The sequence below is a fragment of the Saccopteryx leptura genome, chromosome X (genome assembly GCF_036850995.1).
Source record: "Saccopteryx leptura isolate mSacLep1 chromosome X, mSacLep1_pri_phased_curated, whole genome shotgun sequence".
In the NCBI taxonomy this organism is placed as follows: Eukaryota; Metazoa; Chordata; class Mammalia; order Chiroptera; family Emballonuridae; genus Saccopteryx; species Saccopteryx leptura.
This window is the reverse complement of record NC_089516.1, coordinates 4,908,597-4,931,699: the sequence shown is the minus strand read 5'-3', so window position 1 is coordinate 4,931,699 and position 23,103 is coordinate 4,908,597. Positions and strand designations below refer to the sequence as shown.

Here is a 23,103-nt window from a genome sequence, read left to right as displayed (position 1 = left end):
ACCAGACCCTTTTATTATAGGGACTTTTTTTTTATAATTTCAGAACATTGTTGACCAAATCTTGCTTCATTATTACATTTCAAAAATTTCTTGAAATTTTCATAAAACTTCACAAGCATTTTCACCTGATTGAACCTCCCACCTCTGTACCCCCCCCCCAAAAGTACCACAATCCAAATAAATTTTGCTTGGCTTCTCTTAGAAATAGTATTAAACCAGTACGTTGGCCTTTTTATTACTTTAAGTCTTCCAGAAAAAGAACCTGGTATTTCCCTCCCTTTAGAAGCTCTTGTTTTAATTCTTTTAATACAATTTTGTAGTTTTCTGTACCTTCTTTTAAAAAGATGTTTAAAAGTATTTTGTAGTGTTTCTTGTTATTATGATTTTAGTCATCATGTCTCTTTAGCATCCTGTCGACTATGACAGCTGCTCAGACTTTCCTTGTTTTTGATAACCTTGAGGTATTGGAGTTCTGCTCAGATATCTTGTAGGATGCCTCTCTATTGAAATTTGTCTAATTTGTTTTCTTATAATTAGGCTGGGCTTGTAGATTAATGGTAGACCATAGAGGTAAAGCCTCGTCCTACAATGGTCATGTATTACCTTATTTCATATCCTAAGACCATGATGGTGAACCTTTTTGTAAAAACCACTCACTTTTGCAGTGCTGGTCAACCTGGTCCCTCCCATGAAAGCGGGAACACTCACTAGTGGGCAGGAGGGACCAGGTTGACCAGCACTGCAAAAGTGGGCAGTTTTTATAAAAAGGTTCACCATCTGGGTTCTTAGATATATTGAAATAACTTAAATCACACACAAAAGTATAGAGGAATGGATTTTGATCTAGGTTTAAAAAGTGTTTAGACTTTATTCCATTTATTCTGTCTACTGTAAACTATATGTTGGTACAAATTATCTTTGAGGCTGTTTTGAGGGGAAACGTACATGATGGAACCCATAACAGACCTTCATTCTTAGAATCATGTAAGTCATTCTAAGCATTTGAAAACCTTGTTTCAGTTGTGTGCTACTACCTATTAAAAAGACACCACATTGTATTCCAGTGACAGTTAATGTTTCAATCATATAAGAAAGCATTTATTTATACAAATGTTCATATCTCCCTATTTAATAAAAATAGATTTTTGTCAGATTCTTACATTGGTGTATAAATCCTCCCCTCTTTTCCAGGTCTGGTCCGTATCATTTTCTCTTTTGGCCTCTGTGAAATAATCAGGAAGAGGGGTGAGGTAGCTAAGTCAGCATTTATATTGGTGATAACATGTAGGCACATTGGGTAACTCAACTAGCTGCTCCCTGCAACTGCCCCTGGGTCTCAGTAGGGCTGCTGGACAGTGATGGCTGCAGTGTGCTGATTTATTCTCGGGGTGAGCATGACTCTTTCTCCCCCTCTTTTTCTTAATTTTGTCCTCTGAGAAATTGGCAAGTCTTCTCAGCAACACAGAGGAAAACAGGCACGATGAGGAGGAGGATAATGGGTCGAATTTCTTGTAGGACATGGTCATTGGGTCAAACCCAATGTAAGTATGTTATTGAGAAATTTCAGTTTGTATATATAGGTAGGTCTTTCATAAAAGTGAAGTGGTGCTAACACAGACTTTTGCGAAGTGGGGGATACTATTTGCTTCACGCCATTTTGGCTTATGAAGTTTCATAGGACTCTTCTACTTTTAGATAGTGGACGAAGTCTGTACTTTGAATTTTTACTAACAAGTAGTATGGTAAATGCTATATTTATGAAAATGCTAACGAGTGCTTAATTAAAATCTAAAATATCAATATTAAATTTCTAATTTGTAAATAACTGAGTAATATTAATGATTTATGATATGATTAAAGGATGCAGTTCTATGACATTTTTTTTTTACAAACAAGATTTAATAATGTGCACAAGAATAGTTTGCCCCCAAATAAGAAAACCGCATATTCTTTTGTTTCAAAAGGTTACAGCCTGACCTGTGGTGGCGCAGTGGATAAAGCGTCGACCTGGAAATGCTGAGGTCGCCGGTTCGAAACCCTGGGCTTGCCTGATCAAGGCACATATGGGAGTTGATGTTTCCATCTCCTCCCCCCTTCTCTCTCTCTCTCTCTCTCTCTCTCTCTCTCTCTCTCTCCCTCTCCTCTCTAAAATGAATAAACAAATAAATAAATAAATAAAATAAAAAATAAAAAAGGTTACAAACTCAGAGCCTGAAAATCCCGAGGTCATCAGCGGAGGGAGTGTCTGTTTTTGGAACCGGCCACCAGTGAACGGTCAGGTTTCTGTCCGTCCAGGCAGCCTCTCATCGTGAGGACGAGGGACAGTGCGGTTTACACCCCACTCTGCACGCTCCCCCTGAGCCACCTTCAGCACGGCCTGTTCATCTTCTTGAACTTCTCGTAGTGATAGTCGTCGGTGGCCTTCTCGTTAGCGGGGCGCTTGCGGTTAGGGGGAGACCGATCAGGCTCTGGCTTCTCTGTGTCCCCCACTCTCAAGGGACGGGCTTTGGGCTCTTCTTTATTTCTCCGTAGGAGGGCATTGAGCTCCCCGTGATAAAATCGGTTGTGCTGCACGTAATTCACCGCCATGTTGGTGGGCACGAAGGATGTCTCATTGTCTTTCTTCTTGTTCTGCTGCTCTGCCAGCAAACGGGCCTTGGCGTCCTCCGTGGAAATGATATTTTTTATTTTAGCGTCGATGCCCAGGTCCACCTCGGGGATGCCGCTCAGCATCTGGTTGGAAAGCATCTCCCCCGTCTTCTTCGCGGAGGAGACGCGATGTTTTCCGGGAGTTCGTAAACACAGTCCTCTGCATTCTTGGGCTTCACTTTCTGTTCTTCGTGTTCCACGATCCCTTTCCTCTTCTTCAGCTCTGTCTCCATGTACTTCATCATGTCGGCGTCCTCATCCCTCCGGTTGGTCTCCGCAGAAAAAGATGTCCCCAGGTGGAGGTCTTCCTCTTCACTGATCCTATCTTTGCCCCTTTCCTTCAGTTTCTTCATGTCCACCCTACCGCCTGTCTTCATCTGAAAGGGATCATCCACGAGAGTGGTCTCTTCCTGGACCTTCTCTCCCACCAGCAGCGCCACAGCACTCACTCCGTTGGGCCTCTTCCTCAAGTTCTGCACCTCTCGGGTTTCTTCTAGTTTTAATTGAACCTCTTCTGAGTCCTGCTCATCTTCCTCCGACTGCGAATCCGCCCGGTGCCGGCGGAAAGTCTTCCCGGTGACCGGCATGGTGGCGCCGGGCCCCCATGCTCTCGGTGCTGCCTAGGACATTTTTAATGCTCTGATATTTTGGAAGTGGTCTTTTCTGTGATAAAGTGTGTTTTATTATTCTATAAATACTTAGGGTGTATTTTCACATGGCCCCATATAGATGCTATTGTCAATTTCTTGCAGTTGGAAAGAGCATAGTATAGTGAAAACAGCACAAGTCCTGGGATTAGGACTGGATTTAAGTATAGTCTTGGTCAAGTTATCCAACACCTCAGGGACTTGCTTTCTCATCTCTTAAATAGAGATTAAAACATTGTCAAGGATTAAAATAAGTAATACATAAAGTAGCTAGAGCGATTGTCTAATAAGTGATAGTGATTAATATATGTTTGCAGCAATTTTATTTAGAATCTCTGCTTCTAAAGAGCGAGCTGATGAGTGCTGCCATGGGATCTGCATGAATGAGGAGAGGATGAAACTGTGTAAAGGAAATGAGGACTTTGGCCTTGAATTAACATGGATGTTTAATAAAGACTCTAACTCCCCGTAATACATTTAATTATTACAGCCTATTATTACAAAGAAAATGTCGGTATTTAAGCAAGCCTTCCAATTTATTATAGAATGGCATTGTGTGATGAATTATTTATAACTTGGGTTCATAATTTTACCAAAACAGAATAGATTTCCCTCTCTAAGATTCAGAGCAAAGATGTTCTTCTCAACATTAATCATATTTTCTTCAATCAATTAAACTAATTGTTGCCAATTCACAGGAAATTTGGTTTGAAGAACACATTTTTAATTTTGGGATAGCATTCATTGGAAAGCCACAAAAGTAGAACACAGATTAGAGAAACAGTTTCCAAACCAATGTCTGGGATTTTGTTTGGAATTATCCTCAAAACCCCAATTCTGGAGCTTAACTGGTAATATCAAGTGATTTTCCATGTCAATTATTTCTTCTATCCCCTCCTTGTACCTCCTTTCTGCCAAATAATTTCCCCCCTCTAACTATGGCATTATGCATTCAACTGAACCGTCATGAATGTGAGACAGACTGAAAACTCACATGGTGTCAGAAGTGGAAATGGCTCATATTTTTATTGTGTTACAGTGAATTGTAGACTGTACATGGTAGTTCATTCATGTTGCTTCTTCTTGGAAGGTCTTATATACCACTGACATATGAAGCCAGATGTGCCTTCCCAGAGTTGGAAATGTGATATATTTCAAAGAAGCAGCTCTTTGTGCTAATATTGGAAACGAAAGCTCCTTTGTTTGGTGTCTCATCACACCCCATTCCTGGTCTGAAGCTACATAGTTCAAAAATGGCATATTTACGAATACCAGGCAGAAAAGGCATCCACGTAAGCACAGAGGCAGAGGAAACACACTAAACTGGATGAAGAGAAGCATAACTGAATTTTGGAAATGCTGGTTTGGTTTTCCAAAGGAGATTCCCTGGATCCCTTGTTCTCTCCTCCTCCCAGTCCTTACAGAGCTATTTCAGAGCCAAAAAGAAAAAATAGAAGAAAATGGAGTTTCAACTTTCATAATGTTGCAGTATTCCTTTCTATCTTCTCTTTTTCTTTTCCTGTTGAACAAATAATTCATTTTTATTGTATTTTGCCTAATTCCCTTTTGATCTAACATTTTTATTGCTTGGCCACTGTGAAAACACTAATGAAAGCAGTCTAACCCATTACTAGTATTTGGATTTTGCCTATGGCAATCACTAGTGTCTACCAATTTGCTCTTGGACTCTCCTCCCCTTCTCCTACTCCACACAAGTGAATCTCTTTCTGCATTCTTCCCTGTGCTGGAGACCATTGCATTTCTAGGGTTTTGTCATACTTATGAAATAATTTGGGGCCTTTTACAATTTTGTTGTCCACCATTCATATTTAAGTCCATGAGGAAATTCTACAATAAATTTATTGTATAGTTTGTCTCTTTGAAAATGGATTTATTTTATTTATGATTATTTTTTGCTTCATTCTAACTCATGTTATGAGCAAGAGTACAGGCAAATTAGCCAGATTTGCCATATGTATAATTTTTGAGAAAGCAGAAATTTTGTTGGGTTCAAAGTTCCCATGAATTATTAAGGGTTAAAATGACCTATCTTGTTTTGCAAATCTTCAGTTATTTTCATCGTGTTCTCTTTCTGTTGTCTGTTGCTAAAATTAGGTGAAGATGGAAAAATCAAATGAAATGAAGAATCAAGGGGAAGGAGTTCTCCCTCCCGCTCTTCTTTGCCACTGAGGCTTTGTCAGGTTCTCACTAAGGAGCAGCTGAAATCAATGTAAGAATCATTAGTTGCCTTTGTATGACAACATGGATGGACTTTGGGAGCGTTATACTAAGTGAAATAAGTAAATCAGAAAAAGCTAAGACCTATAGGGTTTCACACATAGCTGGGATATAAAACTGAGACTCATGGACGTAGATAAAAATGAAGTGGTTTCCCTGGGGCTGGGGTGGGGTGAGGGGGGTCTATATATCTAATATTTTTTTTTCTTCTCAGTGAGCTTGTGGTTTTAAAAAATATTGCAATAAAGTATATATAACAGATAACATTTTAAGCATATAATTCAGTCATTAATTACATTAAAATGTTGTGCAGCTCTCACCACAGTTCCCAAATCTTTTTCATCACCCTGAACAGAATCTCTGTAAGCATTAAGCAGTAACTCCTCATCTCTCTCCCTCCCACCCTGATAATCTCTAATCTACTTTCTGTCTTCATGAATTTGCCTATTCCAGATATTTTGCATATGTGGAACCATGCAATATTTGTTCTTCTGTGTCTGGTTTATTTCACTTAGCATAATGTTTTCAAGGTTTATCCATGTCATAGCAGATATCAGTAGTTTATTTTTATGGCTGAGTAATATTTCATCATATGTATACACTACTTTTGTTTATCCACTCATCTGTTGATGGACATTTGGACTGTTTCCATCTTTTTGCTATTATGAATAATGTTGCAACAAACATTGGTGTACAAATATCAGTTCAAGACTGTTTCAAATTATTTTGGAGTGCAGTTTCCATGTATCCAATTTTTTTTTTGTATTTTTCTGGAGTTAGAAGCGGGAGGGGGGGGGAGGGGAGGGACTGTCAGACAGACTCCCGCATGCGCCCGACCTGGATCCACCTGGCATGCCCACCAGGGGGCGATGCTCTGCCCATCTAGGGCATTGTTCCGTTGCAACTGGAGTCATTCTAGCACCTGAGGCATAGGCCATGGAGCCATCCTCAGCACCTGGGCCAACTTTGCTCCAGTGGAGCCTTGGCAGCAGGAGGGGAAGAGAGAGACAGAGAGGACGGAGAGGGGGAAGAGTGGAGAAGCAGATGGGCACTTCTCATGTGTGCCCTGGCCAGGAATCGAACCCGGAACTTCCACATGCTGGGTTGATGCTCTACCGCTGAGCCAACCAGCCAGGGCCCCATGTATCCACTCTTGATGCCTCTGTCTGCTCTGTGGCTCCTTCCTCCTTCAGGCAAAGATCGCTTGTTTCTCACTCCTCACCTTAATAAGGAAGGGAGAGATTTCCTTTCCTATTGCCCATATTAACTCCTGAAGAAAAATGATGATTGCTGATACTGTGATCACCACTCCTGGATGGGTCACTCTGCCTAGGGACAAGCTCCTTCATGACTATGTAACTACCACCCAACCTATTGGGTGGGAGGGCAGTTATCCATAGAAAACAGAAGTTCTCTTTCTAGAAATAGGGGATGTTGATTAGCAGAGGTGAGAGATGACCACTGCAGTCTCCTCTCAGGTATGGGCAGAAAACTCATCTTGGCTGTTTATCAGGCTCCCTTGGGTGAGTCCTTAAAAATGACATAGTTAGAGTTTTGGCAACAAAAGGGGAAAATGGAGACTGTCGATGCTTCTGATTGCAATACTAATAACTCTCACCTCATGGGTGAACATTTTGATGAGATTTAGCATGGCTGAAGATGTGCGGACGTTACAACCCAGCAGTTCCAGCCTTGATGCAGTCCCAAGAAAAACTCTTTCACTGTAGCCTCAGGAAACATGGACAAGATTATTCTTTGCAGCATTGTTTGTAGTCGTGAAAAATGGAAGACACCCGAGGGTTTCATCAGCTGGCTAAAAGATAAATGGTAGTGTATTCAAAGGATGGAATCGGATGCTACCATTAATAATGGCCTAGATCTGTAGCTATCAAAATAGATAGGCTCAAAAGTTTAACACCAAATGAGGAAAATCGAGTTGTTGTATTTTAAGTGGTGTATTGAGAACAGTTACGATTAAGAAAGCAAAGAAGACCATATTCAGTATTGTTTAATAAATAAAAGTATAAAACCATATATTGTAACGGTTCCCATGAAATTAAGTAGAGAGGCAAGTGGGATAAGGAAAAAAATTAAGGGAATTTCAATGTTTTCTGTACTGCTCCTTTTTAAATTTTAAAGTTAGCACAGTAAAACTAACTAAATGTGAACATTTGTTAATTCAAGCTGGTTGGTACTGTATTATGTTTTTTTCTTCACTGTTCTATAATTTTAAGCTTTTTACAATTAAAAAAGTAACATGATTAGAGTTCAAATAGAAATAAATTTTAATCTTAAAAAATTTAATATGTATGCAAATAAAGAGTAGATAGATGATAGATAGGTAGATAGAAGATAACTAACATATTGTGATATTTTTTTACTTGGTGTTTTTTTAAGTATTCATAAGAACAGGCTCTTGCCAAAGTCTCCCTGCTGTGCTATACTGCTTCACTCCACTTCATATCATTTATGTATTACGGTACATTTTGTCTGTAATCTTCCCTGTGCCCTAGTATTCCCCTAACCAGCAAAGTGCCCAGTGTGTTTCCCATTAACCTCCAAATTCCTACCAAGAGTTAGTCTCACAGCCCTGAAATGCCTCCCATCATTTTAGCTAACAATCAGACTGTTCCCCAAACGTTAAATGCTGGCAAAGATAAACTATCCAAATCAGTATTCCTGGGAGAAGAAAGTCCTGGGAGGTGAAGATAGATTTCAGAAATCCTATTCATACCATGAGGGAAAAGTCATTAAATAATTGTGCATGAGGCAGTTGGTGACAGCCTTGTCTCTTTTGGTTTTGCAAAAAACGCTAACAAAGATTTGCAACATCTTGCTTGATTCTGAAGTGGTTAAAATTTTATAATAGGGACCTTAATGGCAAGAAAAAGAATCTCAGAAAGAGCATTAATCGCTGAGCGCTGACATCACCGCGTGGGAATGAGGATTGTCTTACACAATGGAATGTGCCTGATCCCTCCTCCGAGAGTGAATTTGGCTTGGTATGCAAATTAAAATATTGTTTTGAAAAACTTGTTGCATCAAATGACAGAAATTTTTTTTTTCTAATCCAGTTCTTTGGTCTACTGTTGGCAAAACAGTTGACAGCAGGCTCATCTAGCCAGTTTGTCTGGGCCATGCTCTTAGATTTTGTGATGTAGTCTAATCACGGAGAATTGTCCTTTGGCAAAGATGCAAAACAGCCCTAAATTCTTGGGGGTCTCTGTTGAAATGGTTTTATCGGGCATAAAAGAGAGGAAAGATAATTGACTTGAAATACTTGCAAACCCTTAAAAGCATTTAGCATGTGAGTGTTTGTTATTTCATTCTCCCTTTGTTGGGAAGTTGGTAGGTGAGATACTGGAAAGTTGGCTCGCTTGGGTAGGTGGCCTTCCTTTTCTCCTTTCAAGCTTACTTGAAAAGGCCTATCCCCAAATGAAGTCTTCCAGGCTCAAGTTCTGCAGCCTGGAAATAATTTGAAACTATTCAGAAATGTTATACATTTCACAGCTCTGCTCTCCAATGTCATTTGACTGGGTTTGAGCTTGAGTTCATTGTCTGATCTTGGAAGCTAAGCAGGGTCGGGCCTGGTTAGTAATTGGATGAGAGAGCTTGAGTTCACAGGTGGGTATTCAGGGAACAGCTGATGCCGTCACTCATGCTCATGGCCCCTGTATCACTGGGGGCAGGGTTCTCCAAGAGAACCACTAATGACATCTTTTGACTCCTTGGGCCTACCATGCCTGAAGCAGCACCATTACTTTTATCTCTTAGTTACATATATATATTTCTTTATCTAGTTTAAATCGGTTTTCCGTTGCTAGGAATTGAAACAATCCTGAACAGCATCATCAGCATCACCTGGGAGCTTGTTGGAAATGTAGATTTTGGGAGTCCACCTTGACCTACTGGGGGCAGGACTCAGGAATCTCATTTAACAAGCCCTGTCTGTGATTCGGGTGCACACTCAAGTTTGAGAAGCACTGCACCAGAAAAATCGGTCTAACTGGATAGAGAGAAGCCCACCTCAAAGTCTCTCTACTCTTCCTCCTCCTGCTCTGGCTGAAATCAAAATGCCAAATTTGTCATCAAGTAATTTATGGTAGACTCATTTTAAATTGCTTTCATCATGTGCAAAGGACCTGTGGTGTTCTTTTGGAATTTCCAGGGAGATGTTTTCCGTGAGAAAGGAATTGTGGTCATCCTTAGTTGTGAAGAGGGGAACGGGAGTTTGGGATCAGTGCCCTTGCAGAAGAGGCCCCACAGTGCTCCCCCTTCCCTGGCGCCATGTGAGGCTATAGCATCCAATTAGCACCCGTTTGGATCCCTTTTTTCTTCAAGAGATAAACTTGAAATGAATATTGAAAAGTCCTTCCCTTAGATTATGTCTCCTCTAATGGCATCTATCACTGAATTGTGTTGCTTTGTGCAGAACTCTTTTCAGAAACTAATTTGGCATTTTAGGTAATGACCTTCAGACAGATAGTGACCCTTGTGGTTACAGAATGTAAATATATCATTTATATAGGAATACCTAAATGCAAGGAATGCGAAAGTATCTCCAGACACTTTGCCTTCTACTTTTTTGGGTTTCTATCTTTTTAAAGGCTCCTTGTAGAAATAATGCTATAATTATTGATGAAGGAGATTGAGGAAGAAAACTGTCATTTATCAAAGGGCTAGTAGAAGTCAGTTGCCTAACATGTGCTATCTCACGTAGTGTTCTAAACTATCATGAGGAGAGGTTACTTGGTCTAGTTTACAGATAAAGAAACCGAATCTTTACTTACTATAGCAGGATATTGGCTGTTCAATGGTGATTAATTTTTAATTTTTTTGTTAATAGAGGAACCCAGAATTACTTTAGGTATCAGGTAGTTATGTATTCAGGCAAGGAGAAAGACTCAGTCTCAGGATATGAAATATGATTGGGCTTAAGTCAAACATGATATTCTACTTGTTGTCCAGTGAGTTATTTGGGAGTGGCCTAAATAAATCTAGCCAGTTAAATGTAAGGGAAATTTGTGGGGAGTGCTATGAAAGCCTGTCTGCTCTGATAAAGTTGAGACCCACATAAATAAAAGACCTTGTTTCTTCTTACGTTGGACTTCTGTCTTGTAAGGATGTGGTGCTTTATTGGAGCCATACCAGCCATCCTGCAACTATGAGGGAAAAACCAAGGGAGAGTTGTTATAGTTGTCCTACCTGGCACTGTCCTGCTTCTGAATCTCTGGTTGTGTGAGTAAGCAAATCCCTATTGTTTAAGCCACTTTTTGTTAGACACCCTATTACTTTCTATTATAAGTGTACATTGAGAACATACATGTTTTTCAGGCTCAAGAATAGGGATTATTAGAATTCAAGTTTGACTGATGGTAAACATTGTCCTGTTTTGTTCTCTCTCTTATCAACCTGCCTTCCTACCTTTTCTTCTAACAAAAATAAACTTTTTGTATACCACCAGCTAAAGAATTTTAAGTCTTAGAAAAATGACCAACAACCATGAGAAGGTATATGAAATCATTCTGTTAAGTACAGTTTCTTCTAGACTAGACCGTGACAAAGAATGCTTCATTGGTATTCTTCAGGTAGACTAATGTGTTTCAGGTATGTGTGGGATAAACACATCCTTGTAAAAAGCCAAATATTACACAAAGCCAAAATTGTCCTTGACTTACTCAATCCCAACTTCCTCTTTAGAAGTAATCATCCATTCTGTTAGTAAGAATCTCCCTAGGTTATTTTCTATGCATTTATACATTTACATGCTCAGACTGAGATGATTTTATACAAAATAAATGGCATTATACTGCATGTGTTTTCCTGTGATTTTTAAAAACCTCACAATATGTATTTTCCCATGTGAGTTAAATAAGTGTGTTTTATTCTGATTATATGCAGCCTAGTGTTCTACAGTAGGAATATACTAATGTTTTATTTAGTTATCTCCTTAGTCAAACAATACCTGCTACATGATAGACACTTAATAAACATTTGTTAAATCAATTTGTCTTGGAAATTACTTAGGGTGTTTGTCATTTTTCCATGTTTCAAACAATGTTTCTATGTAAATTTTAGGTCAGTTTGTCAGTTTGTCTAAAATTAATCCTGTTGGGACTTTGATAGGAATTTTATCGGTGAGAATTGACATTTGTATAATACAGTATTAAGCTTTTCCATGCATTTCTGCACATGTATTTCTGTAAGAAAGACCCCTTTGAAAGAAACGGATGACTCAAATGGAATATGAATTTTAAGATTTAATAGTTACTGCCAAAATTATTTTCAATAAGCCTTCTACAACTTTCTGTTCTATCAATAGTATATATGCCTGACCAGGTGGTGTCACCATGGACAGAGTGTTGGACTGGGACACAGAGGACTCAGGTTTGAAACCCCAAGGTCACCAGCTTGAATGCCAGCTCCTCTGGTTTGAGCAAAGCTCACCAGCTTGAACCCAAGGTTGCTGGCTTGAGCAAGGGTCACTCGCTCTGCTGTAGCCCCTGGTCAAGGCACATATGAGAAAACAACTAATGAACAACTAAGGTGTTGCAATGAAGAATTGATGCTTCTCATTTTTCTCCCTTCCTGTATGTCTGTCCCTATATGTCCCTCTCTCTGTCTCTGTCACAAAAAAAAAGTATATGGTAGTCACAATGATGGTGATGTTGATGGTAATAATGGTGACAGGGGGGCGGTGATGATGATGGCAATGAGGTAGTGATGAGGGTGATGGTGGGGATTATGGTGATGGGGGACGGTGATGCTGATGACGATAATTATGGTGATGGGGGACGGTGATGATGATGGCAATGAGGTAGTGATGAGGGTGATGGTGGGGATTATGGTGATGGGGGACGGTGATGATGATGACGATAATTATGGTGATGGGGGACGGTGATGATGATGACGATAATTATGGTGATGGGGGTCGGTGATGATGATGGTGATGAGGTAGTGATGGGGTGATCATGGGGTTATGGAAAGGGGGGTGATGGTGGTATACTATATTGTAAAAGAACTCAAGGCTTTTCCATAATGATTCAGTTTAGCTCTAATTATCCTCAGATATCTAATCATCTTCAGGTTTTGTTGTTTCTCATTCTGAGTATGGAGAGAAATCTCAACTCTTCAGCTGAAGTTCTGTTAGAAAAATTAGGCTTGCCTAATTTTATACATGCTACATTTTATAAATGCTACCAAAATATTAGCCCAGCCCTATGTGAATGCTTGTAGTGCTATGTTGAGTAGCGCTGAATTGCTTTTTAGGAACAGGAATTTCCACAACCTTAAACCACTGTCATAAAATAGTCTAGAATGGCAGAGGAAGACTTCTAGATGGGAGACACACAGTGAAGATAAATAAAGAGTTAACTGTTGGTTCATGCTTATGTAGCTATTTTCTTGAGTACCGGGAATCCCAATTGAACTCCTCAATGTCTGTTCCCTAATAATCCCAAGATTTCTTTATATCAATGGATCCCCAGACCTTAGGGGCAGTGGTTAACTGGGCTGCCTCCATTCAGAGTTTATTTTCACATTTTAAGCTGGCTTTGCAAAAACTCCTAACCTTCATCACAGTATGACTGGCTTGTCTTCTTAAACTATCAATAGCAAAATCTTTTGGCAGATTGAAGACTTCTTTTGCTGCCATGTTGTGTGTACCTGTATGTTTTAGTTGTTTTGTGTTTCTTTTTTAAAATTTTTTAATTTATTGTGTTTACATAGATTCCGGTGTCTGCCCGAATGCATCCCCCTCCCCAGTGTTCTCTACTACAACCCCTTGTCCCCCTCCTCGCAATGTCCTCTCCCCTTTTCTCCAGGATTTGCTATTCTGCTCTCTGTAACGTTGTGTTATGTATGTGTAATTTCAACAATCTCTTTCCCTTTTCTGATCCCTTTCTATCATTCCCTTTCCCTCTGTCTGCTTTCCTTCTGGACCAATTCCATTTCACCTCTGTCTCTATTCCATTTCTCAGTTCATATTGTTCATTGGATTCCTCAAAAGAGTGAGGTCATATGATATTTTTCTTTCTCTGCCTGGCTTATTTCACTCAACATAATAGTTTCCAGGTCCATCCATGTTGTCACAAAAGGTAATATTTTCTTCTTCTTCATGGCCCCATAGTATTCCATTGTGTATATGTACCATGGCTTTTTAATCCACTCGTCCACTGATGGACACTTGGGCTGTTTCCATATCTTAGCTATTGTAAACAACGCTGCCATAAACATGGAGGTACATTTCTTCTTTTGAATCATTGATGTGGTGTTCTTGGGATATATTCCTAAAAGTGGGATGGCTGGGTGAAAAGGCAGTTCGATTTTTAATTTTTTGAGGAATTTCCATACTGTTTTCCACAGTGGCTGCACAAGTCTGCATTCCCACCAGCAGTGCAGGAGGGTTCCCTTTTCTCCACATCCTCACCAGCACTTATGTGTTGTTTTGTTGATGAGCGCCATTCTGACTGGTGTGAGGTGATATCTCATTGTGGTTTTAATTTGCATTTCTCTAATCATTAGTGATGTTGAGCATTTTTTCATATGCCTATTGGCCATCTGTATGTCCTCTTTGGAGAAGTGTCTATTTCTTTTGCCCATTTTTTGATTGGATTGTTTATCTTCCTGGTGTTGAGATTTACAAGTTCTTTATAAATTTTGGTTATTTTTTTTAAATTTATGATTTTAATTTGTGTTTACATAGATTCAAGTGTCCCACTGAATATATCTTCTTATGCCCCCTCCCCCAATGCCTTTCCCCTTTCCCTCCAGGATTTACTGTCAACCCCTTATCAGACATATTGTCAAATATGTTCTCCCATTGTGTGGTTTGTCTTTTTATTTTGTTCATATTGTCTTTAGCTGTGCAAAAGCTTTTAAGTTTGATATAGTCCCATTTGTTTATCCTGTCCTTTATTTCCCTTGCCCATGGAGATAAATCAGCAAATATCAATTGTCCATTAAGGTGTGGGTTTATCACATTGGTGCTAACCAATGTGAGCTGAAGTGTTGGTGATGCTCCTGCTTGTGGCCCACTGCTCTGGTCCCATGCAATTTTGGGAGGTCTGTTGCCTGCTCTGTGGGAGCTTCTGGGCAATGGGAATTCTGTAGATTGGTTATGGGGATACACCAGATGTATTGATTCTGAGTTAATATATTAAAGTTAGAATGCCTTTCCAGAATACTTATTTTGAATTCTAAAAGATATTCTCTGTGCTGCTGGGATCCTCACTTGCATGTTTGAACCTGAAGCAGTCAAATGAAAGGCACTTTCTAGAAACAAGAAACATAAAATAGAGAAAAGAATACTTGGTTCCTAGACCTCAAAGTGTGGTTCACGGACCAGCAATGCCCTATAACCTAGGAGCTTGTTAGAAATGCAGAACCCGGGTCCCACTGCAGCCCTACTGAAGCAGAGTATCCACTCTAACAATATTCCCTGGTGATTCTTATGCACATTGAAGTGTGACAAGTACTATTTTAGGCAGTGCTAAGACTAAAAGATGTGCATTTTCTGACCTGCAATCACCCTACTGCATAAAAGCACTTTCCATCACTGTTTGTGAGCATTTCAAAGGAGCCTCACAGGAAAGTGTTTGCACAGACTTGCATGGAGAAGTTAAGAGCAGAAATAGCAAGAAGGAAATAATCAAGCAGTTAATGGTAGAGTTCTAGCAAGCCATACAATTGATAAGCTTTGTGTGGTTAGAGCGGGGATCTGCAGTGCTTTAAGGACTGACCCTGAACAATTATAGGCTGACACGGAGATTATGGCCCTGCCCCATCAGCAAGTTTGGGTGGATCAACAGGAGATAACGCTGGCTAGAGAGAGATGAAAGGATAGGATCACTCACTAGGTGTAGGGTTGTGCTTTTTTTATAGCAAGTCCTTTCGTGTCTGCACCCGACTCTTAAACATTATGAATAAGACAAGCACTGTGATTGTTTTATCTTGACCTTGGGTGGTCTTTAGGACTTTGCTTTTAACTCTGTGTCATGGACTCATTTGAAGTTGACTCATTCTCAGTATTCTGAAATAATGATATTTGACCTTGTACATTTTAAAACTGAGATATAATTAAGCTATAATAAATTACACATATCCTCATTTCAATTAAGTTTTGTCATTTGCATGTATTAATCATCCAAAATAAAATATAGAACACTTCTATCATTCTAGAAGGCTCCCTTGTGCCCCTTTCTGGTTAATTCAACTTTCAACTATTGTTTTGATTTTCATCACCATATATATTTTTTCTGTTCTAGAACTTTATGTAAATAGATTTATACATGTGTGCTCTTTTGCTTGGCTTCTTTCACTCAGCAGAATGTTTTTGAGAGTCATCCATGGTTTTGATTATATCAGTAATTCCTATTCTTTATTGCTGAGTAGTATTCTCTTTTGTGAACTTACAAAGTCTTATCTTTATATGTTGATGAACATATAGGTAGACTCCAGTTCTGAGCTTATCAGTAAGACTGCTTTGAGCATTTATATACAAGTCTTTTTGTGGACATGCATTTCTATTCATCTTAGATAATTACCTCGAGTAGAATTGCTGATTCCTAGGATAGATGTATATTTAACTATCGGAAACTGCCAAATAGTTCTCCAAAGTAATTATACTACGTATTCTATACCCTGACTAGGAGTGTTCGAGAATTCTAGTTGCTCCATATCCTCACCAATATTTCATGTAAGTCTCTTAAATTTTGGTTAAATTTGCATTTCCTTGGTAGCTATCAATGTGGGGGGCCCTTTCATGTAATTATTTGTCTTTCATATGATCTTTTGTGAAGAGTCTGTTCAAGCAACTGTTTTGTCCACTGGTGTGGTTTTCTCTATTGTTTCCTTGTGGAAGCATCACAGGAGGAATTCTCTCAACTTATCCTGACAAGCACCATGCCTTCAGTGCCTCAAAGCCCGGAGTGCCTCAGGTGCGCTCTTCTTAGTTCTGCTTTTGGGGATGGCTGCCTTGCACTCGGGAAAGGTCCTGTTCATCCCCAGGGGGAATCCCTCTTCTGCCCTATCCCAGCCTCTGGCACAATGCCTCTGGGTACATGGTGACCACCCCCTGTAGGAATGATTTGATGGGGTGGTGCAGACTTGCACTGTGGCCGAGTGCCTTGGCATTTTCCTCTGTCATGCCAGACCACACGCGACCATCGAACCTGCCCTGCAGTCTTGGCTAATGTTTCCTTATCCCTTTCCAGGTGGATTTCTCTTCTACTCGTCATTCTGCTGAGTGACAACAGTTACAGCTCTCTTCTCACCTATGAAGGGCAATTATCTCTTGGAAATTAGTTCATTTAGGTTTCTTTGCACCCCCCCCCACTCTCAGATGGATTTTATAAACCTTTGATATTGTAGCTTATCAGGTTTATTTTGATTGTTGGGTGAGAATGATGCTCACTTGTGATTTGACAGAAGGAGACACATTGCTTTAGACATAACAAACTGAGATGTTCATAATAACCCAGTGTAGAAACACTGTGGTTAGTAGAAAAACCAAACTATTATACTTTTCTGTTAATAATTTAAGGGTTAAATTGGCATCCTGTAAACCATGATAGCTGTTGACCCTGAGCACATTACTAAACATCACTGTGACTCAGTTTCTGACAATATAGTGGGAATAAAAAGAGTACTTGCATCATGGGGTTTCTGGTAGAGTAAACAAATTAATATATGTAAAGAGCTTATAGGCATGTTTATCACATGGCAAGTGCCTGATAAACGAAACACTGTTATTGATAATAATACTACCAATGACCATAGTTATAGCATACCAAGTTTCTTTATTAAAAGCTTGCTTTTTCTTAGACAATCCATTTTGTGTCTTAATTAAACCTTAAGTTAGACCTTTCTCTAGAGATTAGTAAGACTTAACAGATACAGCTAACCAACACTATAGTCAATATTTAAGCTCCACAAACAAATAGATAGAATATTGTGGCTTAAAAATTAGTGCACGTGGGCCTGACCAGGCAGTGGCACAGTGGATAGAGCGTCAGACAGGGATGTGGAGGACCCAGGTTCGAGACCCTGAGGTCGCCAGCTTCAGTGCAGGCTCATCTGGTTTGAGCAAAGCTCACCAGCTTGGACCTAAGGTTGATGCCTTGAGCAAGGGGTTACTCGGTCTGCTGTATTCCCACTGTCAAGGCACATATGAGAAAGCAATCAATGAACAACTAAGGTGTCACAACAAAAAACTGATGATTGATGCTTCTCATCTCTCCGTTCCTGTCTGTCTGTCCCTATCTATCCCTCTCTCTGACTCTCTCTCTGTCTCTGTAAAAAAAAATAGTGCATGTGGCAATGGTTAATATCATTCAGCAATGTCTTTTGCTCTCCCACCTTTTGGTGGGATTGTACCTTTGCACCCCTTTGACATGAGGCAGGGCTATATGATTTGCATTGGGCAATGAAATGTGACTAGAAATGTTTCACTTCTGAGTAAGTATTTAAGAGCTGTTTCGCAATCCTACCTGCCTTCTTAATCCAGCCATGGGAACAGGGATGTTCCAAGTAGAGGTGAACTCTGAGTGAGGGTAATTTGGAGCAGAGTTATAGCTGGCCCATTTTAGACATGTAGGACTAGCCAGAAATAAACCTTTGCTTTAGACCACAGAGAATTTGTAGCTGTTTGTTACATAGTACCACTAGGCCTATCTTAACTGACTGGTACAGTACCTTAGAATACAATGCACATTGCTTTGCTCTGGCTGGGCATGACTGAGTCTAGTGAAAGCACTGGCCAAGCAGAGGACTCCTGAAGACCAGAGTTTGGATGGAGGGGTAGCCAGAGGTGTAGGTGCCAGACAGTGAGTTCAAATCTACCTAAGACAAGATGCCAGGTATTCAGTGTCCAATCTGTTGAAAGAGCAGGTGTGGGATTAGCATCAGGAGACAAGGGATGGAGCCAAAAGACAATGAGCTGAGTAAAGGCAGGGTTGGAGAAGGAGGTAAGGAGCAAACCCTGGAACCAGATAAGAGGGTCTGTCCATGATGTTCCATTGCAGAACACAGGGAGAGCCAAAGCCCAGTCTTATTAGGTGCAGCTGTTTGGTGTGTGGTGGGCTGCCTGGCTGAAAGACACAAGGTCAAGTCAACAAGACCTTGGGTCGATTTCTCCTTGGATGTACCAGAGTTCACACTTGCAAGAGTCCTTGGTAGCGCAAGGTTTGAAGAACAACACACAAATTCGCTCCATTCAAGACGACTTTTGTGCTCATTGTCTTTGTTATGCTAAGGTCTCCCAGTCCAGGTTTAAAGGGAGATCACCCTGATTAGCTGGAGAATCACTCACACTCTGCCAGAGAGAACCACTTTTGAAACATCAAAACACGTATTTTGGCTCCCTTTAAGGTACCTTGCTGTTTAAATCATACAAAATGTTACAAATACGAACTGTCTGTGTATGTTTTTAATTGGGTCAGTGATGTTAATGCCGCAGCAATGTAAGCAGAGCATTTAAAAAAATTCTTCCCTTCCTTTTGGAATTCAGCTCATGAGCTTAACAGACATGTATTGACATAACTAACTTGTTCAACATGTCTTTCTGTAAGTTATAAGTGAGGAGAAAGTAAAGCTTTGCATTAAACTAACAGACGAGATTTTTGTATTAAGGATGATATACTAATATGATACACACTAATAGAATACATATCCCAAAGTGCAGTTTCATCATTTAATGCAAAGTTACCTCCTACTGGGAAATAAGGATTATTTTACAGAAAATATAAATAATATGAAGGCTTTCTGGGCAATCAGTAATAACCTGGGTTGTGAAATAACTTGACATGTGCCTTTGGCCATGTAGAATAACCTTTTATTGAAGTCAGTCATCAGGGTTCTTTGGAGAATGGGCTATCAGGGTTGGAGAATAGACAATCCTGTTCTGATATAGCAGGAACCAAGCTTTAGAAAAGCTTGTTTTTGTTCTCAGTTGTTCCCTTAATACACTAGAAAGGTAGAAAATGGTTGCATAAGTCTGTTTCTATTTGTGGCTATGAAGTTTAACATTATTATTTGTTTGTTAAGTTGTCTGTTGTGTTTTTTTGACAGTTGACTTAGTATGGTAATGATATGCATTGACATACATTGGCACATTGACCCAGACAGAGTAGATGTGTTTCATAAATGTTTGTCGAAAGTGATTTTATAAATACATTTATAAAGTTTGAAATCCACATTGTCAGAAAGCCGAGAAGAACCCTTTCATAAGAAAAAATGCAGAGTACTAAGAAACATTCCAACAGTTTGTATATATGATATGTATATATGAAATGTAGTACATATATTATATACTTTTAGGAAACATTTCTAAATAATATTAGCAAATAATCTTTAGGTGTTTAGAGGAAAATTGGTACAAGAAAGGTAGATTCAAAGAGAATACTGCCTTAACTTATTTTATTGCTTCTTTGCTAAAGGTATTTACTCAGAACATCAGAAGGCTTTAAAGTCAAATGTCTGGAGAAATTTAAATATGTGTGAATGTGTATGTTTAAGTTGAAGAAGAATGTTGACAGAAATAAATCACTTTTAGAGAGAATTCCCAGGACCCTAGTCCCTTTTACGAAAGCTCTCCTGGTTCTTGTGCAAATACATAGTCCTTTAAAGTACTAGCCCGCATAATTTATGGGTTTATGTCTATATGCCTCTGTTTATTTTTGGTATGAAAATCCTTGCTTATAAAAAGGGTAGTTAAGTATGGTACTACATAACAGTGATCCCTTTTGCCTGACTTAAAGAGTTTGTACTTAAGGAACATAAACTAAAGTCGGAGGTAATTCAATTAACATTCCGAACACACAAAGGTATGCTTGCTTCTCAGCTTTAAGGCACAAAGCAGCCCCGTTGAATTACAGCGGTAATTACACCACATGTACACATTCTTACCATTTTCATGAATCACAAGGCCAAATCTAATCTGAGATGTTTGTCTATCTCTGGAGAATCAATTGAAATAGAAATCTTGAATCCAAATAGTCCAACTACTTATCCAACTTAACAAAAACGAAAGTGGTCTCCTTCCATTCTTAGATTTATACCTGAATCCCTTTCTTACCACTCATACTAATTCATCACTAAACTTCATGGATACTAGCTCTGAAATAGCTCTTGGATCTACCCACTTCTGTCCATTTTCTTTGCCATTGCCCTGGCTTGGGATGCCATCTTTCCCTACCCATATTAATATCAGTGGTCTTCTACCTGTTTTCACTGCCCCCATTTCGTCTCCTCCAACCACTCCTCTATTCTGCATAGAGCCATACTTGCAGTAAAACACAACCGCATCAAGAAGGATGCTGTGAATCTTAGCGTAAATGTCACTTCCCCAGGTCTTCACTGGTCCCAACTCCTTTATGCTGCACCCCCTGCAATCCCTCTGTTGTAACAAGTGTCACACTGGATTGTGACCCATCATGTAGCTATCTTTTCCAGGAGATCAGAAGCACAGTGAAGGCAGGGATTGTGCTCATATTGTTTACCCCAGAATCCTTGGGTTCTAGTCCAGGTAGACTCTCAAATTATGAAAGAATTTATCCCAACATTTTAGAGCCAAGGTGTATACCAACACTCTCTAACATACTAAATTTTTTTCTTCTTGTGGCAAAACATATATAGCTGTAAGGGAGCATTCCCCAAGGTGGTATGTTTCAACAGGCTTTATTTTAAATAGTGAGAATAGTAAAATCTTATACACTTCCCCTTGAACTAAAGGTACCAACTTAACTTTCTTCTTTTGACTTTGACTGAAATGCTAGTAATGAGATTTTAAAATATTTTTTATTTCAGGCATGCTTTAGATATATTAATATGAAATTACATATAACTACAGTATAAAATGTGGTATGAAAATCTGCACATTGTGGAGTGGGGTGTGGCACTGGCTCCCTTAACCAGTAGCATGTTAGATGACTTTTTATGTATTTTGCCTCTTTCTTACTTTAACACCTTATTTACAGGTTTTTCCCCATAAGTGAAAAATCTGGTTTTGTTTAGGCTAGAAGAATGTGATATAAGAAGAAAAATTACATGTGTCTTTCTGTGTGTATTTGTATGTGTATATATGATGATTGATTAATGACTATTATTAGTGATAAGAAAAATGGAACACATGGGAGTTTGTGGAGCAGAAGTTCATTCACAGCTCTATTGTGAAGGAAAGTTCATTGTCAGTTCAAATGAAACCTTTTTGTCCCCAGCTTTATTGAAATATAATTGACAGATAACACTGTGTAAGTTTAAGGTCAAATGAAATATTGTCCTTATTGTAAATGTTAAAAATGAGTAGTATTGAAAAGATTTCATCCTTGTTATAATAATAGTAGAAATAAATATTATTATCCTTGCAGAAATCAAAACAAATACTCATTTAATTATGGCCACTGATAAATTGGGCATAGAATCTTACACAAGAAATATGAACTTAAACATCCATGTATGTACAGAAGTAATTATAGGTGCAGTGGTAGTAATCCAGGGTGGGGAGGGAAGGGGGAAGTGGGCAGGTATATGGAGGAACCGTTCATTGTATCTTGCCTTATCTAATGCATTTTCCCCCTGAATCAGTATAGGATTTCAAATTTAAAGAAATATAAAACTGCATCTGATGCAACCAAATGACCTGAAGTACACACATGAGCACACATGTGCACGCAGCACGCACACAGTGGATTGAACCAGTGATAAGTGTTAGAGGCGTTCAGACATTAGTAAGTGGACGAAAATGTTGCAGTCTAGTGAATAATCCTGTGAAATGAAAGATTTTTGGAAGCCCCCTTTCAGAGTGACTTAAATACGTAATGTACTCCTTGAGGATAAAATTTAAAATAAAACGAAATCAGATGCATTTCTAGGTTTGAAACCAAAGTTTCATACTACTTCATATTTGAGCCCTTTGTGAAGATGGTTTCAAAGATAACTTGGGGGTTTTTAATAGAGTCCCCCCAGAGAACTGAAGCGTAGCCAAGTCCCTCGGTGCAGGAAAGAATAATCACTTCGAAGAGAAAAGCAGTCATCCTGTTACACTGGGCTGTTTTCTCCTCCACATATGGCATATAAGAATCTAGAAAGCAGGGTGACCGTGAGTTAATATTCATCTTGTTTTGGTTATCTCGGCTTTTAAAATACACATTTCTTAAGTTTCTGGTTTGTATACTTTCTATATTTACCCAATCAGCCTTATCTTTTCCAACTTTCATTTTAAAGTGAAGATTTTAGTTCCTTTTCCTCAAGATTTTTTTTCTCTTTTCCCAGACCTTGTTCATAATTTTTTTTTCTAAGAGTGTGTTTACTCAGAGCATGCTAGCGGAATATTTTTGTTTTTGAAACAAAATTTAAACGCATTAACACACAATCAATGGTGTGTAAAATATGTTTGGGTGGATGCAATTACATAATCTGGTTATGTCTTCCATAGCTAAATACAGGATGCCAGTTGTTTGTTGGTTTGTACGTGGCTATGCCTGTGATTAGATTATCTCCACTGGCTTTGCCTATAATGGGATAGAAGTCCTTCATTCCCCTGAATAGGATATTATTTAGGGCTTCTCTGAGA

General features: G+C 39.2%; 1 pseudogene; it reads right to left on the bottom strand.

The window, feature by feature from the left end:
- Window positions 1-2,295: 2,295 nt before the first annotated feature.
- On the bottom strand, window positions 2,296-3,242 carry LOC136385619 (splicing factor C9orf78 pseudogene; annotated as a pseudogene).
- Between the last annotated feature and the right edge of the window lie 19,861 nt (window positions 3,243-23,103).